General features: G+C 42.2%; 1 protein-coding gene across 4 annotated transcripts in view; it reads left to right on the top strand.

The window, feature by feature from the left end:
* Positions 1-1,007: 1,007 nt before the first annotated feature.
* Positions 1,008-7,705, top strand: part of VEPH1 (ventricular zone expressed PH domain containing 1) — a 213,475-nt gene continuing 206,777 nt past the window's right edge. For 2 of the 4 annotated variants that reach the window (XM_027772379.1, XM_006149776.3), the window contains exon 1: positions 1,008-1,185. The gene's annotated coding sequence lies outside the window, so the exon portion shown is untranslated. Of the gene's footprint in view, positions 1,186-5,290; positions 5,993-7,705 lie in introns of those variants that run through there. The other 2 variants (XM_027772380.1, XM_006149777.3) reach the window with 2 other exon arrangements.

The following is a 7,705-nucleotide window of genomic DNA, read 5'->3' as shown; positions in this document are numbered from 1 at the left end:
TGGGCGCAGTATTGACTAGAAGTAGGATAAATGAAATAGGAGTAATCCTCCCTCCATAATTATGATTTTTAATTGAGTCAATGATTTAGTTACATGGCAACATGATACTCAGTGACATGGAAATATCAATATTCCAGTTGTATGCCTTAGACCCCGCTCTCCCTCACCACACTGCTCCTCACTACTCATTCTCATAGTTTGAATGAGAGAGGCTCAGAAATACTCTGTCATTTTGGGTCCAGGCAAAACTTTAGATCAGCAAGTGAAGAAAGCCCATGCCATACACTTAAAAGGAACAGAAGAGCCTCCAGATTAAAAAAAAAAAAATCCATTGGGCACCACCAATAATTTATGCATTAGAGGTTCTGAAATGCATTTTCCTTAGAGAAAGATGTAAAGAGATGCACAACTGCTTGCAAGGGATCCCCAATGTATAGGTCTGTGAAGACGAGTTCTCTATTTGGATGGTAAAAGGAAGTGAGTTAGGAATTTAGATGGGTGCAGGAAGGAACCCAGCTGGCTTGGAAAAGTCCTTAATGCTGTTCTGCTAGGCGTGCTTTATTCAGTAGTTCAGTGTTTCATTAGCAATACCAGTAGCATAGCTAAACATTCGCTCCTTCAGACTAACCATTTAATTTCTCTTGTAGTGTTTAGTGTTTTACTTTGTCATATCTGGCTGAAATACATCTCATTCCACCACTTCCCTTCCTCCATCCCTCCCTGAGCCTTTTCACGGATACCTGCTAAAATGCCCCATATCTGATATTAACTGAAAACTTCCTTGATTCCTTAAAGTGAGTTATTCATTAACAAAACCTAAATTACTGTGGTTAGGCAACTCTTCCCATTCTTTCAGACTACCGATCTGCTCCGAGAAGCTTCTGTAAATCTATTGGAGAAAAGTGAAATTTGTGCCAATTGTCAGTTCTAAGCAGAAGTTGGGGAGAGGGACGAGAAGTTACTCATTTGCCCGACTCCACACAGCGAGTCCACGGGGAGGGAGTGGAGTGTAGCACTGTTTGACAAGCAGCACAGTCTGCAGCCACAGCTGGCCGGACAGGAGGAAAGGGTCAGGGGTTGCAGGACTGCCTCTGAGCATGAGCATGGGTTCCAACGAAAAGCCTTAAAGATCAAGTGTTTTTTCCTTCTATTTCCTAGGATGGCCAGAGCTTCCTGGGCTAAGAGGTATGACTTTTTTCCCCATCCTTTTGTTCAGTAAAAACAAAAGCTAATTAAAGTAAATGTCAGAAGCTGCAGCAAGGCAAGGGCTACAGTAGGGCTGGGGGATAGAGCCGAGAAACTTCCAGGGTCTGGCTGATTATGCACATCGAGTGCATTGGGGAGCTGCGTGTCGGCCACGTAGGCATGCATTTTAGTTATTAGGGTAAAAAAGCCACTTTTCTGTGGGTTATTAAAACATGTCTCTAGGCCTCAGGAGCTGAAAGCTGTGCTTCTAGATTCATATTATGTGCATTTTTGTTGTAGTCCATAATAATCTAGTCTCATTGCTATTTCATACTTTTGTTTACCGCAAGAAACATTTCTGCAGTCAGCCAAGAAACCAGGCCCGTCTATGACTTTGAAGGAGACAAAATAGCATCATTACAGTCAGTGGGTTGGACCGTCACCATTACTGGTGTTGCTCTTGCTTTAGGGTTTGGTATTTTAGACACCATACACATCCTAATTGAATCTAAGTACCTTTTTTTGTTCTTTCAGGTACATATTTAAATTGCTATAGTAATCAGCAATTGAATTGAATGACATTTATATCTTTTTTTTTCAATTTAAAAAAATAGAAAAAACACTTATGAGAGTCTTTGAATTGGTCATAAAGTTGTTTGACATATGAAACTTAGATATAAATAAAGATATATTTGATATTGAATTTTCCTTGTAGTTTGAGAGTCTGGATATGTTTTTTTGGAAAAACATACCCACAGAATTTGAATTTGAATTAGATTCCAAATTGAAACCACTGACTTTATGGCATGCTAGAGAAAAGATGATCTGAAAAGTCTTAATTTACAGGTGAAAGTGGATATAGTATGAAATCATTATGACAGATCACAAAATTCTTGCTTTTAAAAAGTTTGTTTGATGAAGGATAGGTTCCCCCGTCATGAAGGAAAATGTTGCCTAGCTATTTGTATTTCAGTAAGTTGTAATAAATATTGAAATTAAAAAGAATTTTTGAGTGTTTGCCTACATAGGTTGGCAGGCCTATTTCTGTGTGTGTGGCTATGAGATCATGCCTGCTACAAACTTAGACTGCATGAGTTCCAGCCAAAAGACAGAGGGCTGAGTCCTTGAGTGTCATTTGGAATAACCCAACCTCAGAGGCTTTCAGTAGAAGCTAATTGTAGCAACAGGACACAGCAGAGGAAACAGAGAGATGTCTGGAGAACAATGGAGATCTTGTGGGAAGAGCTGAAATGTATGCAGCCAATCCCCATGGGAACGCCTGTATTCATGCTATGTGAAAAAGATGTTCCTTCAAAAGAAACTTTAATCCATTCTTTCACCAAAAAAAACAATCTGAGAATTTTATTGAAAGTTTCTAGAATCCAAATGGGCTTAAATTACTCAGTGGGCATCATTTAGTACAGGTGAATAAAATGAAAACTTTTTGATGCAGTGAACTGTTGTCCAAACTATCATGTAAATAAATATTGCTATTCTAGAATTTTCTGACATGAGGAAACCACAGCAGATCTTAACCTGAGTTGGAAGCTACAGGATGAATTCCTCAGAATGAGTAGGCTTCCTGATTGATGTTTGTTAAAAATCTCCCAAAGAGCTCCAATCCCAGTAGTGAAGGGCTCATGTATTAATATCTATTCATTTAGCAGATTCTATAGATGCGTGCTAAAATAAGCCAGCCATGTTTTATTAGTGTACATTAAATGTAGGTCACCTTGAAAAGTTGTGAAGAAAGTGGCTGGTGCCCTGGAGGAGTACTTGATTCTTATTAATAAACATGAGAAGGAGTACGACACTTACGTAGAGAACTCAGGTATGAATTACCCAGCCACAAAGTCTGGGTGCATTGTATCCTAGTCCATTTCTGCTGTATAAAAACAACCACCATGTTGTTCAGCCATGGTAGGTTAGGATCATGGTATGCCTGTATCTCCAGGGAACAAGATGAGGCTGCCAAAAATCAACAGGGACACACACAAGATAGTGAAGTATACAGATGAAAAACAAACTACCTAGGTTTAAGATTGAGGAAAAATACAACTAAGATAAAAATATGGCATAAATTGGACCAGCAGTTGGCGTAATGTCTATGTTGCTGGACTCCCATGTAGTCTGCTGGGGTTTGAGTCTCGGACCCGGTGGCTTAAACTTACACCAGGTGCATGTGCATGTGTGCCCAAGATCCCAAGAGGAGAATGGAGAAGGGATTGCAGTGTGTGTGGGGGGGTGATTTCTCGTTGTCTATCCCTCTTTCTCTCTCTTTCTGGCAAGCGCACGCACTCTATAGCAAAAACCTCTCAAAAAAAAAAATATATATATGGCACGAATGGAAAAGACCTAAGCATCTTTAATATGAACCCAGTGTTAGTAATACAGTAATGCAATAGCTCTTGAAAGGTACAACACAGGGATATGACAGCAGGAGAATGACCTATAAGAATAATAATACTGTCGGGAACCAGCAGTTAGCGTAATGGCTATGTCGCTGGACTCTCACGTTGACCGTGGTTTGCGTCCCGGACCCAGTGGCTTAAAACTCACGCCAGGCATGTGTGCGTGCGTGCCCAAGATCCCGAGAGGAGAATGGAGGAGAAGGGATTGTGGCATGACCATCCCCCCTGGGGGAGTGATTTCTCGCTTTCTGTCTCTATGTCTCTCTCTGTCTGGTGAGCGCACGCGCCCTATAGCGAAAAAACCTCTCAAAAAAAACAAAAAACAAACAAAAAAAAAAGAATAATACTGTTAAAAATAGAATTGTTGGGGCCAGCAGGAGGTGTGGTGGTTAAGGAGCTGGACACTCCTACGTGGCCAACTATGTTTCGAATCCCAAACTTGGTGACTTGCTTTCTCACTTTCTCTCTCTCTCTCTGGTCAAAATAAAATAAATAAATGAATAAATAGAATTAGATAAATAATTTAAAAAACAAGCAAACAAAAACAAAAAGAATATGATTGCTGTCATTACTTTCATTATTGTTTTATGCTAGGCTCTGTGTTAAATGCTCTAGTAACCTCATTAAACCTCTCAACAACCCATATGACAATACTCGGGTTTGGATAAGGAACCTGAGGCCCAGGGAGGTTAATTCACCTGCCCAAGTGTCCATCACAGGTAATGGCATAGTTGAACTTGGAACCCAGAGTGCCCAATGTCCTGTACTCTTACTACCCTTCTCTTCTTACTAGATCCCCATGGAGTGTCCACTTCTGGACTCCATGCTCTTTTTAAAATGTAAGAAAATTGGATAAAGTCTAGGGATAAAAACCAGGCATGATGAATAGAAGATGAGGAAGACGGAAGGCTAAAAACAATATAGTCTATGCCAGTAAAGGTGGGAGATGCCATCAGCATCTGCACATCGGAAAATTATTCATGAAGGAACACACGTGGTGACACATGTGGGAGTCTTCATTTTTCTAAAGAAACCCTTCACGGGGATAATTCTCTGGATGTGAACATATGATTGCCACGTGTCTAGAAGAACTGATGAGGTCATTCTCCCAGAGTCTGTCACCCGGTTGGATGATGGCCACCCTGACCACACACCTTCGTGGGGTGGCGCTCCTGGGGAGACACATGACACACATCCTGGTGTGCCCACGAAGACGGCCTGTATGCTTTATCAGCAGATAGAAGAATTGAAGTGGCGGGTAGTAAACCTACTACAGGCAAAATAGGTTAGAGACTCATACAGTTAAAAAAGAAAAAAACATGATTTTTCAAATGTGCTGTGAGCTGTTTAATCAATAGGAAAGGGTTCTGGTGCCTTTTTCTCCACGGGCATGTCGATAGGTTGAGCAGGATGAACTAATTTTTAAAGTATAAATCCAACGTTTCTGGTTCAAAGATCTTCCCAGTAAAGAAAATGAAAAAAGAAAGAAGGGAAGAAAGAAGAAAGAAAGAAAGAAGAAAGAAAGAAAGAAGAAAGAAAGAAAGAAGAAAGAAAGAAAGAAGAAAGAAAGAAAGAAGAAAGAAAGAAAGAAGAAAGAAAGAAAGAAGAAAGAAAGAAAGAAGAAAGAAAGAAAGAAGAAAGAAAGAAAGAAGAAAGAAAGAAAGAAAGAAAGAGAGAGAAGAAAGAAGAAAAAAAGAAGAAAGAAAACAAGAAAGAAGAAAGAAAGAAGCCACATGTTTGTGGGTAAATTTGTTTCAGTAGCAAGTGTCCACATTGTTAAACTAGGCAACATTAATGTAGAGGTACAGCCTAAGAATCATTTCTCTAGGAGCCATGACTCTTGCTGGACAAAAACGCCCAGTGTTCCAAATTGTGGGTGAAATCTGAGGGGAGGGAAGCATTCATTAAGCTGCAGTTCTCTTCTCTCTGGGGCTTGTTGAGCCGGCTCCCAGCAGCCATCCCATTCACCTGCTCGGGTTCCTGCTAAGAACCGTTTCTCGCAGCGTCTCCTGCCCCCGCCCCCATTCTTCCCAGAGAAAGTCTAGATTTTCACGAACACAGACAGTTTTGTTTTCTCTGTTAAAAACAACTCTCCTAGACTGGAGCAGGCTTTGTGTGTCACCCCAGGAAACAGAGCGTTTCACTCCCGCTCCGAGGTAACTCTGCTGGGTGAGGTGCAGCCTGTCACCTGACCGGGCTCTGGAGCTGCCCCGGCATCAGGCCGCATTCCTTGAATTCTTCCACCGGCACCAGCTTCCTGATGAACCACTCCAAGTTCACTGAGCTGAGCGGATTCCACTCGCTGTGCCCTCGGAATCTGCTGCCCGAGTTTCTCACCCAGTCTCAAAACATACCGCTGAGTAACCGCATGGGCGCCTTGGAAGAGTAGCCCTCAGGTAAATCGAGTTGGCGGGGGACAACCTGTGACTCCCTGAAATGTACCACGCGGTACAGGATCATTTCTCTTTTCGTGGTGTCTGTTCTTACGGGAAGCTGACGTGTCAATCAATAACTGTTGGGGGAGGAACTCAGATTGAAAATTGAATAATGAGATGGTGGGCCTCAGATTAGGCTCCCACCAAAAAAAAAACAGAGGAAGAAACTGATAAGACTACAGGTGGGGAGAAAAACAGAACTTAACTGGCTTTTTGTAATAGAAGTGCTGTGAGATTTGGAGTCTGACCTAATGGATGAGAATCTTGGCGCTGTGTGTAACCTCTAGCATGATATTTAACCTCACTAGTCCTTTTCACTCCTTGACAATATCTACCTGCAAGGTTGGTGGGAGAACTAAGAGAAAAAAGTCCCTAGCAAAGATGTTGGTACATAGAAAGCATTTGAGTGTGTGCACATATGTGTGTGCCTGTGTTTTGCATGTGTGTGCACATGTGTAGGCTTACACAGGCGTGCATGGAGACAGATCGCAGGACTATGACATTCATAAAGGTAGGGAGTTTCTCAGAAAATGAGGTCGAATTTGTTCCAATGCTGGCAACCACTGCTTTATATAAAGACCAGCAGGAGAACCCAGACACCTGAGTAAAATATCAACCAGATCTGTTGAAAAATAAATAACATTCCTGGCTAGTCCTTACTCAGGAGAGGGTGACATATCGCATGTGGGGGGTGCTCCTCTTTTTAATTTTTTTTTTTGAGAGGTTCTTGTTATAGGGTGTGTGTGCTCACCAGAAAGACAAGAGAGAGACAGAGAGATAGAAAGTGAGAAATCACCCCCCGGGGGGATGGCCACGCTGCAATCCCTTCTCCTCCATTCTTCTCTCGGGATCTTGGGCACGCAGGCACATGCGCCCGGCTTGAGTTTAAGCCACCAGGTCTGGGACTCGAACTGCGGTCAACTACATGGGAGTTCAGTGGCATAGCCATTACACTAACTGCTGGTGTGGGGGGAAGGGGGTGCTCTTTAAATGAGGCTGGTGGACAGGGAGGGAGCTCATTAATAGCCACCACATAGTCATGGTCTCACCAGCTGGGAGACAAAACGCCTTCAACCATAACTTTGCAACTGTACTCTTAGATGTCTCCGTGCTGCCAATGACTTTCCTCCCTATACATCGGTTCTTCATCCCACCAAACTGTCCTAAGAAGTAAGTGACTAATACTTGGGAAGCAGTCAGAGTACTGCCTGACACAGAAAGCCACTATCAGCTGTTGGTGTTTTACAAAGGGATCTCTTCTACCTTATCAACTTGGATCTTCAACACAAAGGGTAAGATAGTCTACACATGCAATGAGAAGCAATTAAATAACTTGCCACTCATGCAGCTTATGAACTAGAGAGCTGCTCTTTGGACCCAGAGACTTCAGTCCTAGGCTCCAAGTTCATAACCACTATGGCATATTTACGGCAGATACAAAGCTACTGTTGAAAGTAGTCACTCTGCCAGGTGCAATGCACACCTGTCCCAGCTAACTGGGAGGCTGAGGTGGGGGAATCTTGAATTTTAGGCCCACCTGATCAACATAGTGAAAACTTGTCTAAAAAAAATAAAAGTAAAGGCCTTCAGAGCATTATTAACATTTAGGGATGGCAGTAGGGTCAAAGAGCAAAACAATGAATTCCTCTTCCTTCCTACACTGACCCTGCATTC

The sequence above is a fragment of the Tupaia chinensis genome, unplaced genomic scaffold (assembly GCF_000334495.1).
Source record: "Tupaia chinensis unplaced genomic scaffold, TupChi_1.0 Scaffold000272_1, whole genome shotgun sequence".
Lineage (NCBI taxonomy): Eukaryota > Metazoa > Chordata > Mammalia > Scandentia > Tupaiidae > Tupaia > Tupaia belangeri.
This window is presented reverse-complemented; position numbering and strand designations above follow the sequence as displayed.